This window comes from Marmota flaviventris, chromosome 7, assembly GCF_047511675.1.
Source record: "Marmota flaviventris isolate mMarFla1 chromosome 7, mMarFla1.hap1, whole genome shotgun sequence".
Taxonomy (NCBI): Eukaryota; Metazoa; Chordata; class Mammalia; order Rodentia; family Sciuridae; genus Marmota; species Marmota flaviventris.
Window position 1 is genome coordinate 130,646,131 of NC_092504.1, and position 21,733 is coordinate 130,667,863.

Consider the following 21,733-nt stretch of genomic DNA (forward strand, 5'->3'; position numbering starts at 1 on the left):
TTATTACATATTTGCACCAAATATTAATCACATATGGCTAAACTTTTAGTAATACCAGAGAATTCAAGTAACACCACATTCTCAGTTAAAAACTATCTAGAGGCAACCTTACCACTACAAGATAAGCATTGAGTTCAGTGTGCATGATACACCCAATAAATCCTGCTTTATATTTAAAGTTTTTTTCTAGTATAGTCTTGTTTTTTAAAATGACAGCAGTTTTCTGAGCATACATATTGCTATAGTTTTCCTTGTACGTATAACGAATACAAAAGACAAATACCCTGGTAATTGTTTTTACAAAAAAGAGATTATACTATTTTTGCTACTCTGAAAAATTAATTTTTCACTATACTTTATCTTAGTTATTTTCTCAGTCAATAATTACAAATTTACATTAATATTTAAATATAAGCATAACATATTCCATGGGCACTCAATTATTTCTTTTTATTTAATTTGTTTTTTAAAATTATTTTGGAGTACCAAAATTAGATACATAGTCATCCTGGACTCAGGAAATATTTATATACTTTGCTATATAAATGGTAACATACTTGATTTGGAATTACTGATCCAGACCACCTAAATATATTAATAATATATGGAATATACTTCACATCACTATTACAAAATCCCTAAATATTAGAAATTCTTAAACACATATAACTCTAAATTACTTAATTAATGGCTCAGAGAAATATATACAAATTGCTGCGATGAAAATAACAATAGCTATGAAGACAGGAGCTATTATTTTTGTAAATTAGATTTCCAGATGTGGAATTTCTGGATCATTGAATATGCATTTTTCTTCAATTTTTAAATACCATAAATTTCTTTTTAAGAACTGCTGAAAGTCATACTTCAGTCAAAAATGGGTTCATATGTTTTCTGTTTCTTGTGGTTTCACCAGCCAAGTATTTGGACACACTTTGACTACTGTAGTTTCTGTTCTATCTCCAGGATGAATCTGCTACTCAAAGATTTCCATACATAATGCTTCATAAATAATCTTGAAACCCAGAAGACAATTCAAAAGAAGTAATTCAGAGTGTGTAAAATAAGAAGTGTTACTCTGAATATTTAGAGTTGTTACAAAGTGCTTTGTTCTATTCATTTCTAATATTTACTTGTTACCTCAGCTCATTCTCTAACCTTTTTTTGCTACCTTTTTAATGCTGCTCTCTGATAGTTGCCAAATTTAATTTAAAAATATTAATTTATCATGGCAATGTATAATATTTCCTATTTCTCTCCCTCTTTCATTTGTTTCATTTAGAAATTACTCTCCTTCCAAGTATATCTGAGCTTTTGGTGTTTCCTACCATCTTCCTAGTATTCTCTCTATCAAGCATTTTTGCCTACTGTTTTGTTGCAATAATAACACCTCATTCATTCCTCTACTCATTTCTGTTTCACAAATTGCTATTAGATGGGCAGTGCAGTCTGTACCACGTATTCTACTGAAATATCCCCAGGAATTTCCCACTCCACCTGTCCTCACCATCTGCCTTCTTAAAATGCTCCCTTTGTATCTTGTGTACCTAGAAGCTAGTCGTGCTTGGCACTTAATGGACTCAAGAACCATTTGACAAATATGTGAATACAAACAATAGTTCTTTAAAGTTCTATGAAACTTTTTCAGAATCATTCAATATTAAGAGACAATCAGCAATTGTTTGGCAATAACAGACTAATTTCAAAAAAGTTAAGCAGCATGAGAATGGACATAAGATTCCAATGTGGCAGAATTTGGAATAAATTCTAGTTTTCTGGTTTGCAACCTATATCTCTATTTAATTTTATGAATTTTTAAAAGATAACCCTTTATTCACTTTTGTAAGGTACTTTGTTAAATACCTTGCAAAAAAGCCATACTGAAACACACACACACACACACACACACACACACACATACTGAAACACACACACACACAAAGTTAGCTGGCAGTGGGAAACATGGTAATTATGCACTTAAAATTATTACATAAAATGTCTAAATACACCAAAGCATGTTCATATGTAAGCATGCACTCTAATTTCTATTTCTTTTTACAACTACATACATGTGAAATCAATGGCAATAGCAAAGTTCTCTGAGCCAAAAGATGATGAATTTAGTATCAGTCTGCGCATCTGGTTTCTAATGATAACAAATAGATTGACTCTATTTTCCTAAGAAAACATATTTCTTTGAACACAATATAAGATTGCAAAGAAGTACTGTTTCTTTTCATGACTAGTACCTGTCAATCATAATCAGTTCTTTGAATTATTTCAGAGAAGTTGAAATCCACCCAAACATGTTAAATTTTCTCATTTCACAATGTTCCTGAAAAGTGTGTGACAGTGGACACCACTGTTCTTGTTCCCCTGTGAGGGAGCACTGCAGCCTGTTAGCCATCCTCCCTTCTTGCTATTTCCTTATATTGGCAGAACAGAGTATTCCCATGATGGTTTCTTCAAATGACTCTGTACATCTTTCTGCTTGTCTGTAAAGCACTATAGTTAGTGTGCGTCAGGATTTTATTAAGAAATTGAATGTGGCCCTGTGCCTGGTTTATACTTCACAGTCACAAGGGGGTCCGGCAAACCATCTTTTTGTAGCTGTGTTACTTACCTGGAGCATCACACCATTTCTGAGATCACCAGGCTTTCAGAGAAAGCTCATCTTTTCAACTGACATTCTCTCTGCCTTTTCCACACCAGAATTTCTTGATTTACTTTTTTGATACATTGTGTATTAGCAATCTTTAAAAAGTCAAGAGATTATAAATATCCATAGTGTCTTCTGTAAATCTAATTTAAACTTATTTGGACATAAAATTAATCTCCCCATTATCAGGGTATTCATAATCTTTATTCTATTTTGTCTGACTGGGTATTTGGGTCTCTGCAGAAATGTTAGTATGTTTGATGATAATGTGCCACCCAATATGTAGCTGTAAATGCTATAATAATATGCAGTATTGGCATCATATTACCTTTCAAAACCATGAATGTTAAAACATATAAAGTTCAATACTTCTCTTAAGGGATTATAGAATATAAATATATACTGAGTTATAGCTATATTATGCTAAACTGGAAAAATCACCATGGTATATTTGTTGCAAAAAAAATTTTCAAGGTCTAATGCAATCACATTTAAAATACATATATTTGTATGCAGAGGGACTATGTTTTCATGCACATGTCAACACAGACACAACTAGAAAGACATAGTCTATATGTACAGCCTATTTTATATGCCCCTTTGTTCCATCCTCCCTTCCCTTTTCAATTTTTCTGATTCCTTCCCTGATTTTTACTCTCTCCTTCCCCTTCAATCTGAATACAGACATTTAAAACATACACAATCATGAATATATACTTGGGGTTGCTAAAACAGGACCCTAGTAACCATTTTTTTGCATTACTTTATTATTAGAACCCAAGAGTGTGTACGGCACTCACTTCCTGACTTTCCGTCCATGTTTCCATTAGTGTCCTAGAGAGGTGTTGATGTCCCCAACCCCAGCTGTGGATGTGTCTGGTTCTCCTCTCAGATCTGTCAGCGGTGGTGCATGTGTTTTGAAGCCATGTTAGGTGCAGAGACAGGATCTATTGTCGAATAGAGCTTTACACTTATGAGATTTCCCTTTTAGTCCCCAGTCTGCATACTTTGCTTTTAATGAATAATAAGTTTTTACCCATATTGACTATTTTGGACTCTAAGTTGGATTATTTTGCACTCTAAACTAACAGTTTTTAGTATTCGATTTTAATATACCCTCGGTGCTTTTGAGTGTAGATTTTATATAGTATTATTTTTATATGGTTGATGTAGAGATTATGATATGCTGTCTAACTTAATATCACCTAATAATATAGAGTTTAGACTAAAGGGATATGGTGATAGGATGAGTGTATTTTACACATGGAATAGACTTGAAATTTGGAGTTCAGAAGGAGAACAGTAATGGGTAGAATGGCGATTCTTCAAGAGGTTTGTTCTAATTCCTGGAACCTGTGAAAGTTACATTATTTGTAAGATGTAAGTGTTTTTCTCAGGTAAAAACAAATTCAAAATCTTAAAATGAAATGATCATCTGTAATTATTCAGGTAAATTTTCCTGTTTCCTTTAAGTTTATTAAAATGAATATGTCAATAAATGGACCATGGAACTGAACAGACACTTCTCAGAAGAAGATATACAATAGATCAACAAATATATGAAAAAATGTTCAATATCTTTAGTAATTAGAGACATGCAAATCAAAACTGCTCTAATATTTCATTTCACTCCAGTTAGACTGGCAATTATCAAGAATACAAGCAACAATATGGGTTGGTGAGGATGTGAGGAAAAAGCAATACTCACTCATTGCTGATGAGACTGCAAATTGGTGCAACTACTCTTGAAAGCAGTATAGAGATTTCTTAGGAAATATCAATATTAAAACAACAAATTAGAGAAATGCAAATCAAAACTACTCTAAGATATCATCTCACACCAGTCAGAATGGCAGTTATTAAGAATACAAACAACAATAAGTGTTTACAAGGATGTGGGGGAAAAGGCACACTCATACATTGCTGGTAGGACTACAAATTGGTACAACCAATCTGGAAAGCAGTATGGAGATTCCTTAGAACATTTGGAATAGAACCACCATTTGACTCAGCTATCTATACACTCCTTGGTCTATAACCAAAGGATTTAAAATCAACATCCTATAGTAATTCACCCACATCAATGATTATAGCAGCTCAATTCACAATAGCTAAACTCTGGAAGCAACCTAGATGCCCTTCAGTAGATGAATGGATAAAGAAACTATGATATATATATATATATATTATATATTATGATATATATATTATATATTATGATATATATATATATATATCATATATACAGTTTTGTGGGCTATATATATGTATGTGTATATATATATATATATATATATATATATATATATATATATATGTGTGTATATATATATGTGTATATATATATATATATATGTATGTGTGTGTATATATATATATATATATATACACACATACACACACACAATGGAATATTACTCAGCACTGAACTAAAATAAAATTATGGCATTCACAGGTAAATGGATGGAGTTGCAGAATATCATACTAAGTGAAGTAAGCCAATCCCAAAAACCCAAATGCTGAATATTTTCTCTGATATGTGAATGCTGATCCATAATGAGGTGAGCAAGGAAAGAATGGAGGAACTTTGAATTGAGCAGGGGGTTGGGAGGGGGCACAGGGGTAGGAAGAATGGTGGAATAAGATGAACATCATTACCCTAGGTACACGTACGATTGCATGAATGGTGTGACTCTATACCATGCACAACCAGAGAAATGAAAACTTGTGTTCCAGTTGCGTACAATGAATTGAAATGCATTCTGCTGTCATTTATAACTAATTTGAACACATTAAAAATTTAAAAAAGAATGTATTAAAAATACCCATTGAGAAATTATCTATTCATTTATTGCCTAACTTTTATTTATATTTTATGAGGCTATTTTATATAAGGCATGATTGTTATTGTATCCGGGCACCCATACACTGTGAGACAATGCAACACTCAATATTCAGTGTCATTATTTTTATGCATCTATTGAAGCAGTTTGTGGTTTCATCCTTTGTAGACTAGTTTTTCTTCTTCTTCTTCTTTTGTATTATGTGGGTCAAGGCAGGCAATTTATGTGCAGCCTCATACAGTTTTGTGGGCTATATATTCAATTGCTGTTACACTTGCATGGACAATGAAGTTTTTGAGGATCTAAAAGCAAGGGAGGAGGGGAATTCTGGGTAGACTCCACACACTGGGTAGCAGTGGACTTTCAGATAGCCCCCAAATAACTTGAAAATTTAAGCTCAGTTTTACTCCCGAATTTAACACCATCTGATGCATAAGATTGTTGTAAATGCTGTACTTATCCATCTGGCTTTCCTTTGCCCATCTCTTTGGCTTGAGTTACATCTTACTTTCTTGATTACACATTGATGAGAGACTATTTGGCTCAAATATTTTAGCTGCCTAATTCCCAGAAATGAAAAGCCCTATTCATGCATTCTTTCATTTGTTATTCCAACAATCATTCACTGAGTATGAAATATACTCAGTTCCCATTATTTGCAGAAGTTACGCTCTGGAAAATCAGGGCAGGCTCTGAATCAATGAATAATGAACCATTCCTCCTAAGGGAGACTCAGAGTTAGGTTACCGAGAGATTTTGCTCATAACATTTGCATCAACCAATCAATACATAACCTTGTTTTCTGTGTGTTTCTGTTTAAAATAACCATGTTTAATTACATTGTTGATTCGATAACACTGACCTCACAGCCAACAGCACTGAAACTTATGCCTAAACAAAGCTTACCATTTGCACATATTTTCCATAACAAAATCACAGCTTTTTGGCACTGAGGAATACTATACAACAATTCAGCAGAATGCTTAGTGGCCATTTTAAAACAGCAGAATCACCAAGATAAAACACAAACATATGAGAAAACCTCAAAGAAATGGACCAAGAAAAGGACATTTGTGTACAGCCCAGGAGCTGAAACAAGAAGGCAGAGCAGCAGCTTAGTTGACCTCAGCTGGAATGTGTGCACCAAGTAAGTCAAATTCTTCGAAGCACTTTGCTTGACCCCAAATGACCATCACAAGCCACAAGTATTGATACGGGTTCTATAAGTAAACGTTTGTAGACAAGTGAATTCACAAATACAGAATTCATGAATAATGAAGACTATGTGTATGTACTCAGTGCTAGGAACTGTTGTACGATGATGTGTATAGCCCCTAGTAGTTCTTCCTCAGCTCTCACTTTTGTTTAGCAGATTATCCTACTACAGAATTGGCAGGTTCCATTGGGATCATGTATTTGAATCTTCAGTTCCTAGAAAGAATATAATTTTCTTAAAATACTACAAAATCTTTCACTTTGTTATCGCCATGTTTCTGAGCCCAGTGATTCATGAGGAAGCATGGCATATTTGTCAAATAGATCATAGCATTGACTGTTGATCAATAGTTTATATCCATTTGAAAAAGAAACCCAATAAATCAGAAAGTTCTGTACCAGCCATTTATACCGATAATATTACTTAATCTCATGACGGCTTTGTGACAGATTATATTTTTCTTATTTTGCCAAAAACGAACTCAAGACTCAAAATGGTTAGTCAATTTGCCTTTGATTTTGTAGATAAATACAGTGGAAATGAGCAGTAGTGCCAGATGTGTCAGGCCACAAAGTTCGTGATTTTTTTCACTGGATCCTCTTCTGCCCTTTGCCACTGACTTGTGTCAGTTTCTTTGATTCAATGACAGAATTGTTTTTGCTGTCTGTAATTGCATGGTACTCTGCTACTCCTTGGTGTTACGGCTTAGCCTGTCAGCTTTGAAAAGTATAAGACAAGACAGCTGTTCTTCCTCAAAAGCTTGTTTTATGAATAAATTTTGTACCGGGAGACAACTTAAGGGGATATGCATTCCTTTAGATGTGTAAAATTTCATATCATATGTACAAATAAGAAAATAAGATATTTTTTAAATAATTAAGAATAGTTATTTCTTCTTTATATCTGCAATGAGATGCAACATATTACCATTTTCAATTAATTAATTATTACCAACACATACATCGTATATATACACATATGAGTGGGAAAAAAATAAAGAAAACTAATGATAGATTCACAGTAATTCTTTATATTCATTTTCTGCTTTAGGATATTTTCTACCTATAGTAAAAGATGGCTATATACACACACGTATTCCATCCATATGTGTATATATACTAAATAGACACTGTATTTGCATTGTACCTACATACATGCATGTATGTATTCTAAATAGGTCCAGTGAAAATGCTGAATCTATGTAGTACCTGAATATCTATGTTCATATCCTAAAGCAGAAAGAGAAACAAATTAATTGTCATGTTTCTGTGTTTGCTACTATGAAATCAGCAAGTAATGTTCTTACTTAAATGAGATAGAGATTGTAAACATGACTTCATCTTTAAATCTGGGAATTATTACTTTTCATTTGCAGTACACATGCTTTCTAAAATTACTTGCAATAATTTTAAACTCACATGAAACTCATACATAAAAGTGAAACTCAAAGTATAATTTTCCTTTACTACTTGATGGTAAGTTGGCAATTAGATGCTCAATAAATTGTGTTATAAATAATCACAGTGCATCCATCAAAATCAGGAATTATCATGGATGTTTTACCATCATTTCATCCTCAAATCTTTTTAAATTTCATCAATTGTACCAATAGTGTCTTTTATTGCAAAGAATTCAGTTTACAATACTTGTTTAGTTTGGTTTCTGTGCCCTCTGTCGCTCTCCTTGAATTTGAAGCAGTTCCTCAGAATTCCCTTGACTTCTGTGACCTTGACACTTTTGAGCTTTATAGGCTGGTGATTTTGTTTAATTTTCATTGAGTTAGGTTTGTATAATGTTTTCTCTTGATTATATGCCTCAAGAATATCACAGAAGTAATAGAAAGGAAGCTTATTTTTTATAGCTAACTTAGCATTAATTTACTTGGATTAAGAAATGTCTAGGACACTGGCAAAGCAGTATTTCTGGGTTTGTCTGTGAGGATCTTTCCAGAGGAGATGGAATGCAAGTTGGTGGACTTAGTGGGGAAGACCTGCCTTTCTGGGCAGACCCCGTTAAATTGTCAGGGGGAAGCCAAAACAGAACAAAAGGGCAGAGGCAAGGTGGATGCTTTGTCTCTTCCCTTGGATGGTCACTCTTCTCCTGCAGTGGGTGGATATCCAGGATCTCTAGACTTTGTACTGAAGACTTATACCAGTAGCCCCTCAGATTCTTAGGCCTTTGACCTCAGATGGATAGCTACACCATCAGCTTCCCTTGTTCTAAGGGTTTTAGGTTTGAACTGAGATATCTGTCCAGACCAAGGGGTCTCCAGATGAAAGATGGGCTATTGTGGGATCCTCAGTCTCCATAACCCATCCCCCTAGTAATTTTCCCCTCATCTCTGTCATCTATATATTTTTGGTTCTGTTTTTCTAGAGAAACCTAATAGTCTTTTTACTGCATCTTGTTAGGTAGTACTGATTACCAACTCTTACCATTGTTGTGATCAACAATCACAGCAGTACCAGCAAGCTTCACCTACCATAAAGTTAATCTCTCCCTTATATTCAATAAGTATTTTTAGAGGAGGAAATTAAATGCTTTGCCAATATTTTATTTCTTATAACACATTCAAATGATTAATTTAAAAATTGATATCCATTATGGATTAAAGCTTTCCCATACTGTTCAGTTGGCTGTAACCCATGCCTATCATTATTTATTTAAATGCTCAAACTGTCAGAAATTTAAATACTATAATCCTCAATTTGGCTTGTGTGCTCTGTATTGTGTCTGAATTATTGTTTGCACATTTCCTTCTTTGAACTATTCAGTCCAATTTCATATGGAACAGTTTCTTGAAGCTGCCTTGGAATAAGCCATTCCTTAAAGAACTCTGGCTTCTTTGTATTTATGTTTTGTGAAAATTGTATTTAAAAATTAAATTTGGGCACTTGATTCTGTTGTTGTTCTTTGAGTGTTCCTGACTCCATGTCTTTTCAATGGTAAAAGCTAAGAAACATTCCTCATAGTTATAGAGAAGGCAAATATAATAGCATGTGAATGCCTAAGCCAGGGTATGGTAGAATTTCCTTATCTTAGTTATTTCTCTTTTCCCTTAATGTGCTACCATTTGCCCTTTACTTGGTTGATATTTTTCCTTCTTTTGCTTCATTATCTTCACTGCTGTCAATTTCTTTCTGCCTCTGCCTGATTGGCATAAATAGGAAACTTGTGTATTTAAACCTGATTTCAGATGTAAGTCCTAAAAACAGGCATTAAAATCAAGGATATAAAAAAGGCCCAACACAGACCAGGCCAAGAAACAAAGCTGTAAGTAAGTACGCCATTTGAAATCCTGCAAAATGCAATTGAATGACCTCGGCTAAACCAACCATTGCCACTAATCCCCAGCAGGGTTTGTTTCCAGAGTACCTCCCCAGTATTGCCAGGTATGCTCACCTATTTTCAAATGATTTCAGAAAATGTGTGATATCTGACAATTTTGAACGTTATCAACCCATTACTTTACTTGATTTATTAAACATTTACATTGCAAAGAATACTTTATTGCATGTCACTATTTTTACTTGAACATAGTCCAGGAAACATTTATAGTTGAGAGAGTTAAATGTAAATAAAGCACAGCTGCTATTTTTTTGATTCTTTTTTACTCACAAACTATTGTGTGTCAAACCTTTCCATTTAGCTGTTGTGAGACATGAATTCAGTGATTTTTCTGTGTGCAGTGCAATGTTAGACAGTGCTGAGATTAGGAAAATGAAAGGCTGAAGTCCACCCCTTGTTAAGATATTATAATATTTTAAGGAGAAGGATAAATACTGCAGTGGTTAGAATGTAGTATGCACCATCTGAAACTCATGTTGAAATATGGTTCTCAGTGTAAGTGTTGAGAGGTGGCAGGACCTTTTAAGGATAAGGATTAGAGGGATTAATGCAATTCCTGTGGGACCAACTCAGTTACCTTAAGAGTGTGTCATTATAAAGCCAGACTCTCCCCCATGTTTCCTCCTCTACCTGTGGCCCTCTTTCCCTTTCACTCTTGTGCCATGTTATCCTGAAACAAAATGATTTAGTTAGATGCTGTTGTCGAGTCTTTGAGTTCCACCCTCCAGAATGATGAGCTAAATAAACTCCATTTCTTTATAAATTACCTGGTTGTAAGCCTTCTGAAAACTAACTAGGATCTGTCTATGTCATATATCTAAATATCTACATATCTATATCTATACTAAGATATATATGTTATATATAGTCTATATATATGTAGTGTATATAAACTAAAGCATGTTTCAATAAAAATGCAACAGAGAAATAAGACAGTTCAGAGGATATTTTTTTTTTGTTGAAAATACTGAGTTGGAAAGAGAAAACAATGGTATATGAGCATATAATAAGGCTAATTTCTTAAACATACAGTAAAATGGAGATTGAGGACAGGAGGCCAATCATATATGCAGAAATATTGAAATGGATTAGAGTTGAAACCATAGCAGGGTCTGTAACATAAAGCTGTTTGTGATTGATCTGAAAGTATATAAATCACCATGAAACATTTGATAGTCAAATCTATTTTAACCTGACACAAAAGCGACCAAATGGGACAGACCTAGAAAAGTGATAATACATACAAGAAGAACAGAATAATAAATGATAATACTTAGAGCTAAAATTGATTGACAACTTGCTTGAACAGAGGAGAACAAGGGCAGATACAGATCTGTTTAAAAATGTCTCCAAAGTTTGTGACTTTAAATAATAAGGAGAATTTTCTTAACATACCAGTGTGATGTAAAGGAGAGTGACTTTGTATGGAGCAAAAAGTTTCATTCATATATTAAGTGCACTTGAAATGTAGATGTAAATAATTAATCCTTTCATCTGTTGCAGTGCATTGTGCTAGATCTTGGCAATGACTTGACAATAGCTACGTAAGAACAGACCTCACCTGAGGGATTATAGATGTACCATAGCAGAAGTATGCCCAGTCTGCTCTTGGAGCCCTGAGAAGGTGCAGGCAGATTATAGGAACAGGGTCAGTCTCCGAGAGCTGGCTGTAAAGCTGACTTTTCAAGTTTTAACAACTAAGTCTTGTAAGAAGTGTTGTATGTTAATCCTAAGGTTTTGTTTTTATTCTGAAGACAATTTGAAATTACTGGTGTAGTTTCCTCTCACAGTGAAAGATTTACATTCATGTTTTTGGAAGATATCTCTGATTATGCTATTCATAAAGGATTGTGGGTACAAAATAACATTTGTTAACACCAGATGCAAAGACTCAAAAAAATAGAATAAATTTCCTTTTAACTATATATAGAGTAGGGTTTTAACCTATTGCTCCAACTCCTTTATTATTTCATACTACATTTAATTATAAATGTTATGAGTTGTGCAACTACTATTAATTACATGCAATGTGAAATAATTGAGGAGTTTGATAAATGGGTTAGGACCTATTGCTTGATCCATAGGAGAGTGCTGACAAAAAGTAACGTATTTAGACTTGAAAGTTTGAAAGTAGCTGGTCAGGTGGAGAGAGGAGTGTGTTCTAGGAAGTAGGAAGAGCAAAGGTAGAGAGGCTCCTGGAATTCCTGTTACTTTTGTAAACAGTGCTAGTCTCTAGGTAAGGCCCCTTATGGAAGGCAGTCCTATCTGTGAGGACCACTGAGCTGACCCAGCTCAGGGAAGACTTGAATGGCAGGAAGGGGAGCCACTTACAGAGCAGCAAGGCCCCTCCCCTTCCTTTATTCTTTTCCCTCTTTAATTCCACTTTTACCCACAGTAAGTGTTTTTCAGATTTTTTAGCTTTGTGACAATCCCCAAATAAGAAGACATAAGCTGTTATCACATTTATGGAGGGACATTAAAAATATTTTCCCCAAATCTACAGGCTAATGCAATAAATTCTGGAGACCAAAATGAAGAAAAAAACCAAAAGGAACTGCACATACACATGAACTTGTAAATAGCTTACAGGAATTGATTGAAACCTGCAAGTGGGAACCTCAAGTGTTAACCTCAAGTGTTAACCTCAAGTGTTATCTTAAAACCATAACAAGGAGAGCTGTACTGCTCATTACCATAAGGAAATAGTATCAAAGTGACAAGTTTTCATTATTCTAAAACTTGGGTTATTTTCAACATACCTCGTGTGTTTTCTTTGAGTGGGTTTCTAATTTTAAATCACTTAAAATCCAAGAGGGAAAGTGAATATAATTACATACAAATGTTTCCTCTAACAAGCATTCCATCAAGATTATTCTAGTTAAATTGAGGGAATTCTAGACATATAAAGTTATATGAGATTTCCAGGAGGGTAAAATTGTGAAATAAAATACCTTTCACATTCTTATTATTTAACTCACATGTTAGAATTAAATGATGCATGCAATATAGTTCACAAATAAAACATTTTTGAAATGCTTTAAAATTTCTGTTTAGGCTACATGGACAAATGTGGGACAAAAACTGAGAAAAGTCATAGTATGTTTAAATAAGTCTGTATATTAGATCTGTCAATCTATAATTAAAATCAAATGGTGTTCATAAGATTTGATTATTCTCCTGATGCAGAAAAGAGATGTTTAAAAAAATCATAGAGCTAAGCATTAAGTAGGTGTTATTGGCTGAAGTTTATTCCACACAAATTTATATATTCAATGTCCAACTTCCACTACCCCAGAATTTAACTGTATTTGGAGAGAGGACCTTCGAAGAAGAAATTAATTTAAAGTGATCCCAGTAAAGTCATTCATATGTTCTTATACGAAGAGATTAGGGGACAGGGACACATGGAAGTAATCTCAGATAATATGGACCCAGCAAGAAGGCAGCTATCTCCAAACAAGGAGAGGGGCTAAAGAACACACCCGATCTTCCAGCCTCCATCTTGGATGTTTTTGGATTCCAGAACAAGGAGAAATTAAATTTCTTTTGTTTAAGCTATATGGTTTATGATATTTTGTTAGAGCAGTCCTCTTGTTTCTAAAATATTTTTACTACATATAACACAGTGTAAACAAAAACTGTACATTCCCTAGAAAATATACAGAGTTTTACTACATAATTAAAATAATGTGAGAAGCCATATGCAGTTGTTAAAATTTCATCTTTTAGCTTATTTCTCAAATAATAGCAGCTCTTAGCCTGACAATATTTTATTTAAATAGTCTTTAAAAGGTTGCCTTTCGAGTAAACTCGTTGTAAGTAAAATAATATTAAAGTACAAATATAAAATAAAAGTCATTAAAGGAAGCTTCCTATGCTATAAATCAATAAACTTTATGAAGAATATATATTTGGAAGATATAGTATTTTGCAATTGCCAGCCTTTGATCAAATATATAGCTCATTTAGCAAATTGTACAAATGAGCATAGCCCAGTAGATAACTTGACCCTTGTAATTGGTAACATATAAAATATTGTCAACAGTCTAGAATATGCATGAGGTAAGTCTGTGAAATATGTAATGTGAGCAATAAAATATGCAAAATCCAGAGTTAAAGTATATAGCTTAGTCAGTAAAAGTTGGCAAGTATAATGATTAAACAATTTACTGAAACAGCAAAATATGCAAAAAGGAGCAAGCAATCTTATTTATTAAACTGTAGTACTGGATCATCAATAGATAGTTTCAGATGATTTGATTTGAAAAACAAGCTGTTTAAATGATCTATGCTGCGGTGTCAGCAAAGTATGTATCTCAATCATTGAGCTTTATGAAAAATTAATTTGCTAACTATGGCATTTTATGATTGCAACAGAAGAAATTCATTGAGATACTAAAGAGTTTATGTGCATAATTTAAAAATCTTAAATGACATCTTAGAGGTTTTTGCAGCTTACTTTTATTAATTCCTCAGCAGACCTTTCCCATTCCCTTGCTTTTTCTGACAAATGGTGATTGACAGATATAAAATTGGACATAAAATTAAAAGCTTATAAAAATAATAATAAATAATTGCTTTGAGTATTTCATGTCAACTAATTGATACTAGACTATCCCTTCCACCATATACAACTAATGACAAAAAGCAATTGTTTTAAGAAACTGAATGATCGGCAGTATTAAGACTGGTGTGCTTGATAAAATGGAAATAATTCACTGAATCTCATGACATCTGGGCTTTAATATTGAAATGGTTTTCCAACCACAAATTACTAATGCATAAGAAGAAGACAGTAGTGTCGCTGAGCTGAGAAGGTAGAGATCAGAGTTGAAATCGGTGGGAGCAGAGCACAGGAGAAGGGGTATTTGTACTGAAAGAATCCCAAATTCTTCCCCATGGGAAATTGGGTGAGAGCTATGCTCCATATATGAAGAGTAAGACTACAGGTGACACAACAGAATAAATGCTATTCACTTAACAATCAAGCAGATAGACAGGGATTAAACAGTCCTGGAGGCAATGAAGTCCTGACAAGTAAGATTGGAGATACCATATTTATACCACATTAATATACACTCACTACATTGGATATATTTGTCAATTTGATCTATAGATTCCCCAAATTTCAATCAAAGCCTCAGCAAGTTATTCTTGGGATAATGGAAAGCTGAAAATAAAATTTACATAGAGAAGCAAATGACCCCAAATTACCAAAACATTTTTGAAGGAGTAGAACAAAAATGGAGAGCTGACAGTGTCAGATCTTGAGACTTAATAGAAAGCTACAGTAAATACAACAATGTTTTATTGGCTGAAAATAGAAATATAGACAAATAGAAAAATGAGCCCGAGTATACCCCAGATAAACATTGTCAATTGCTCTTTGGCAAAAGAAGCAAAAGTAACATAATTGAACAAAGAGAGTCTTTCACCAAGTGGTGCTGCCCAGCAAATGAGCATGCAGAGAATGCTGAGCAGCCTGTGGAATGAAGGAAACTCTTGCTCATAGCTGGTATGAGTGTAAAAGTGGCACAGCCACTTTGGAGGAGAGTTTTTATTTTTTACAAAAATAAACATATCCTTACAATGTGATACAGCAAACGTGCTCTTTGGTATTTATCCAAGCAGTGGAAAACATATGCCCACATGAAAACTTGCACATGGATGTTTATAGCACTTTATTCATATCTGACAAAACTTGGAAACAACTAAGATGTAGGAAGTGAATAGATAAACTGAGGTATACAAATGGAATATTTTTCACGGCTAAAAAGAAGTAAGCTATTGAGCTATGAAAAGACGTAGGAGAACATTCAATGCCTGATCCTAGGTGAAAGAAGCCAATTTGAAAAGGCTAGATACTCTCTGATTGTAATTATATGATATTTTGGGTACAACAGAAAGATCAGTAGTATTCAGGGTTTGGGAAGGGGAGGTGGGATTGTTTGTCTAGATGGAGCACAGGAGATGTTTAGGGCAGAGAAACTTCTCTGCATGAGTGTACAGTGATGGACACACATTATTATATGTTTGTCCAGACCTAAGGAGTGCATGATACCAATTGCAAACCCTAATATAATCTGTGGATTTCAGGTAATTATGATGTGTCAATGTAGATTTTGTTATTGAAAAATTATCACTCTGCTAGGGCACACCAATGATGGGGAAGGCTGTGTATTTGTGGGATGGAGAAAGAAATGGGACATTTCTGTATCTTTCTTTCAGGTTTGCTATAAACCTAAAATGGTTCTATAAAAATTACCTAAAAATGTTTAATTATACTACTGTTTCCTGAGACTTGCTTGACAGATCACCTGAGAAGCTTGATAAGATTATGTTTTTCTATTTATCCAAATCAAATGAATGGCATTTCTGGTGGTGGGTACTGGGAAACTGTATTATGAAAATAAACCCACAAATGATTTTCTTGCAAAAAAAATTCACTAAGGGATACAGTGAAATTATATGTGCATCAAAAAGTTTTTAGCTGAATAATTGGTGGCACATGAAATACCTATAATACAATCCATTTTGAGCAAATGAGTGGTACCCAGTAGAACATAAGACAGTGTAGTTGCACATAAGGAAACACACAGGCAAAAAGAAACAAGAGTTTCACAGAATAGTTTTGTTACACAAACTGGAGTAACACATTTAAACAATAATTATTATAATGATGGCTAATTAAGATGAAATAAATAATCTTTAACAGTTTACACTTAGCAGCCTGTGATGAGATATGCAGATGACTCTTTCTTTCTTGTTTTAACTGTAGAAACTTAATTGGGAGAATGAAATCTTATTAATTGCCTTCTAAAGAAGGCTATATTTGGGAACTGTAGACAGCTGCAGGGGTACACTTTCTAAACATAGAAGGATGAATTACCAGTTGGTTGACATATCAGACACAGTGATGATGTTGGTAATGTCGGCTAAAAGTGCGTTCTAGGGATGATCAGCAATGAGCATTCACGTCCCTGCTCTTGATGAACTAGTGGAATGATTACCACTATCTCAAATCTATTCTCCCCTCATCTTTATGGTCCTTTATCTGTGTAAAAAGGGCTCAAATATACAGAGTCACTGATTTGACATTCAAAATAAAATTGATATTCAAAATAAAGGAATTTTAGTGGGAGATAGAATAAAGAATTCAGAGAGAAGATGCTACTGAAGAAGAAAATCATCCTCAAAACTCCTGACAGAAATTAGGTAAACAAAAACTATTTTCCCCTGTACTTTGAAGTAAGGCTGAAACACTATGGAGACAATTGATTGTAAACTGTATAAATTCTGGGTTATAAAATGCATTTGGCAAATAGATTCTTACAGCTTAATATTTTGATCAACATACGTTGGTCAAAAGAAAATATGTAGACTATCATTTCAAAAAGTTAGCATGCAGCCACATTATTTTATTTGGGGGTAATAATCTCTTCTGGGTGCTGGAGTACCTTGGGATCTTGTGCTGTGCCTTCTCCTTTCTCCTTAAGTACCATACCCATGGAGGCCCAGGAGTGTGAAGAAGACCCTGTTCTATGATTTACTCAAAGAAGCAGTTGTCTAATAACTTTCACCGTTCTCTAGTTTTATTCATATTTCTTTTGTTTATAGATTTGTATTTATTGGGATATGATCTAGATGCAATTTGCTCACAGAAAAAAAGTAATTTATTGTCTATTCAATGATATGAGTTATTGAGGCTAAACACTGTAAGTTTAAAAATATTGGTCAATTTAGTTTATGAAGTAGGAAAAGAAAATACTTAGTGGACTCATAATAATTTTTCTGAAAAATTATTAGAACTGTGAGGACATTTCCCAATTCATATTCACCTGTTCTCCTATATGGAGTCAATAGCAAGGGTAGATTTCAGGTGTGTGCCTTGTGAGTCTTTAAAATTTCAAGACTGGTACCACTTCTGAGGTGAGGTTAGATGCAAACAGATCAGATAGTGAATCTAAATCTAGAATTTTGATCAACATAGGTTGGTCAAAAGAAAATATTGGCTATTTGGCCTTAGGGAAAATTATTTAACTCTTCAAGATACCAGTATGCATCTTTGAATCCCAGAAAACTGACACAAAATTGACTCTCAACAAATAAAGCTGTCTGCATCTTTATTGGAAACAGAGTAGTATAGTAGAAGGAGAGCTTCTAATTTCAGTTTTCAATTTATGTGTATTCTTGTATAAAACTTATATAACATCTGAGTTATTCTCTCACATTAAAAGAAGAAAATAACATGCAAGATTTTGTGACTTGACACGAATAATTTTGCTGCCCTCAACTGCAATTTACTTAAGCCTAAAATTAAAAAGATTTCACTAAATTCAGTTTGTGAGAGTCAAATTCAAATCTAATAGCAACATAATTATAATTTAAATTGTCTGTTTTGCACTGTATCTGAACATATTGCAATATATATGTATATGTATAGCTATGCAGTATTTAGTTCAATATAAAAAATCTCCAAGGACCTAATACTATTGTGATTTTGATAACTAGCACCAATCCATTTTGGTGTAAGGGAACTACAGAATATGATAATATATGCATTCTTTAGTTTCAGGTTTCAGAAATGAAAGTTATATTGGATTTTATGAATTATCCCAAGGTTGTTTTAATCTCCTAGAGTTTTAATAAAAATATGAACAATATGAAAAGTCTTCATATTGAATACATCCCCTTAGATAACACTGAGATGGATTTTGATGTGGGAAGGTGGTGATAAGAATATAGGATTTGAGGGGTCCATGTTGTAGCTCTCTCATAACTTGCCTAGTATCTCTGAAGCACTGGGTTCGATCCCGGCACCATATAAAAATAAACAAATAAAATAAAGGTATATATACATATGTCTTCAGTGTGTGTGTGTGTGTGTGTGTGTGTGTGTGTGTGTGTGTATAATTTGAAGGATACAGTTAATTTAAATTAATTTTCTACTTAAAGTTTTGCCTGCCTCTGGTCAAGATGCTTCTACTTAGGACTTTGCTTTATTACAGGAGTGTCAAATTCAAAGCCAAATATTCTTCTTCAAATACTTCACAGAAGTTAAATAAGGAATTATCTCAGAGAAAATTATAACAACCAAACTTGAAGTCTTGGCCAACCCAAAGGAACTAATTTCATATCAGCTTTCAGAATAAGCACAAATAACCATCACTCTGGTTAAGGTGTCCCCATTGCTCTTAATTTTCTTACTCCATATTCAGAGCGACTCATTTGCAATGATGTTACATTTTTACATTATAGTGAATTGATCGGATGCTGAATCTTATGAGGGAACTAAAACTGAATTATTCATTCTGTATTATACATAACACCAGTAGACAAATACCTAGGTTGTAACAGAATTGCATAATATAACACTAGAAATAAAGTGCCCTAGGTCTCAGTTTTAAGTATTCAGTGTAGAGAATAGTTTACTCTGTGTCTATGCTGTTTTAATCCATAATTGTCTGATATTATTTATGATGGTTTAATCCATCCTCCTGAAATGTTTTATGGACAAGCAAAATGAAAACAGTGAAAATCTTTTTATATGAGTATTCTGTTTAAGAAGTTAAAAAAAGTTGGTGGACTAAAGTCACAAAGATCTAATAGTGCTGCTTAATGATGGTGATAAAACTGTCATAAATACTGTAGAAAACCCTATATAAATGCAAAATAGTGGCTGTAGTGGTGACAGGAAAAGGAACTGAATATACCTTGTTCTTGAACTTTTTATGTTTGACTTCTCTGTTCTTGGCTGGCTTGACAACGTTACAGCATCGCAATCTCTGGTGCACATCGGCCCTGTTGACATTAACAGCGCTCTGTATTTAAGCTTATATGGCACACAGTTAATAGAAGATGTGCCACACTTCTCTGATGCTAAAGCGGAGATCATCAGAGACTGTATGGTCACCTTTTAACCCTGAGATATTTGTTTTTTATTTCTTTAAAATAATGAAAACATTTGGAAAGAAAAATGGAATTGATGTCACTGGTGCCTCTAGTCTCTAAATGTAGCGGCCATTATGACTTCAGTGTGGCAGAATGCAGAGGGCACAGTGAGAAGGAGAAGGGGTAGCTCTTCCATTAATTAAAACTACATATTCTTAATGAAAAAAAAAAAAACCCTAGTCTCTAGAGAACTGTCCTCAAAAAGCCCAAGATGAATTAAAAAACATTTAATCTCTTAGATTTAGTTATTAATTTTTTACTATATATGAAAGCAATAACTAATTTTATGAACATATTAATAACCAACTTCAGTGAATTTTTCTTTGCACTTATTAAAATGACATGTAAATGAAACTTATTCAATTATCAGTATGTAAGTGCTGACATTGTATTAATAATGACTATCTACCTGGTACAACATGGTACTGCCATTCCTTTAATTACATAGCTTATTACAATGGTTGGCCCCCTTTTTCATCTGTCCCTTCACATTCCTGTTTCAAACGATTGCCCTTGTAAGAGAAATGACCTTCTATTCTTGTTTCAATAGCATTAAAAGAGGTTTAGGGTAATCACTAATACTTAAATGTCAGTTTATAATTCTGAATGCAAAGAACTAAATTGTTTTGAGCCATGTGAGTACCACCATGTTCTCCAAATGTGAACACTACAAATCACAGAGCAACTGACATCTGTATTACTTCCTGAAATAAATCTGAGTCTCCATAAAGGTAGAGATTATGATGATACCAAAGGGGGGAATATGCTTTTGAAATGATTAGTTCTGCTTCCTTGGTTATATCTGGGATGATTTTGCTTATTACTGGCTTCAATAAGCACGGAGATGTGCCGGATAGTGAGTAAACCTGAGACCCTAGGTATGTCAGGGGAACACTGTGACATGGCATCCGACATTACTTTGCAGAACTAAGGTCAGGAGACATTTTCAAAGGTCAGCCACAATGGCAGGTTTTATGACCTTTGATTATAGTGCTTGGGTAGTTAGTGAGATCACCAAGGATGCTCTACAGCTGAACCCGTGTCAGGAAATAAAGAAGTGGTTTGCAAATTAATTCTTACTTACTTGTCTGAAAAGGTAACTTTGATCATACTCTGAGATTCTGAGTTTTTAACATTTTAATTTTGACAACTGTTTAGCCAAAACCCCTTTGGGGAATAGAGCGTTGTGTGTTCCTTCCCATTATAATCTGTGTAGGATGGAACCCTTCAGGATGCTCCTTTTCTTTCCTCCTTGTGACTGAAATAGCTAAGACCCTTATAATAAGTGTCAATAACTCCCTGAGAACCTGAGCACACCAAAGCCATTGTCTGGAGCCACTCATCTGGAAGGTCTCCTCAAAGGACAGACAGCAAGAGACCCGTGGAAATGGCAGGCAGAGCTGGAGCACTGTAAAATCAAAGCCAAAGCATGTGCAGAGAGGAAAAAGGCTGACCCTAAAATGAGCTGCCAAACAAGCTCCTCCATGGTCCCTCATGTTCCCTGCCATCTCTCCCTGAGCTCCTTGCAAGCATATGTCCTAAATACTGAAATTTGCCTTCCAAATGTTCTGCTATCAATGGATTTGCTACAGAAATAGACTTCTGCGACTTTCTTTGCTTTCTTGGAATCGGCACATTTGAGTTCTTCTTGCATTTTTTATTCTTTAAAAAGAAAAATCTTTCCTATTTGAAAAGAATTTAGGCAAGAAAAAAAAA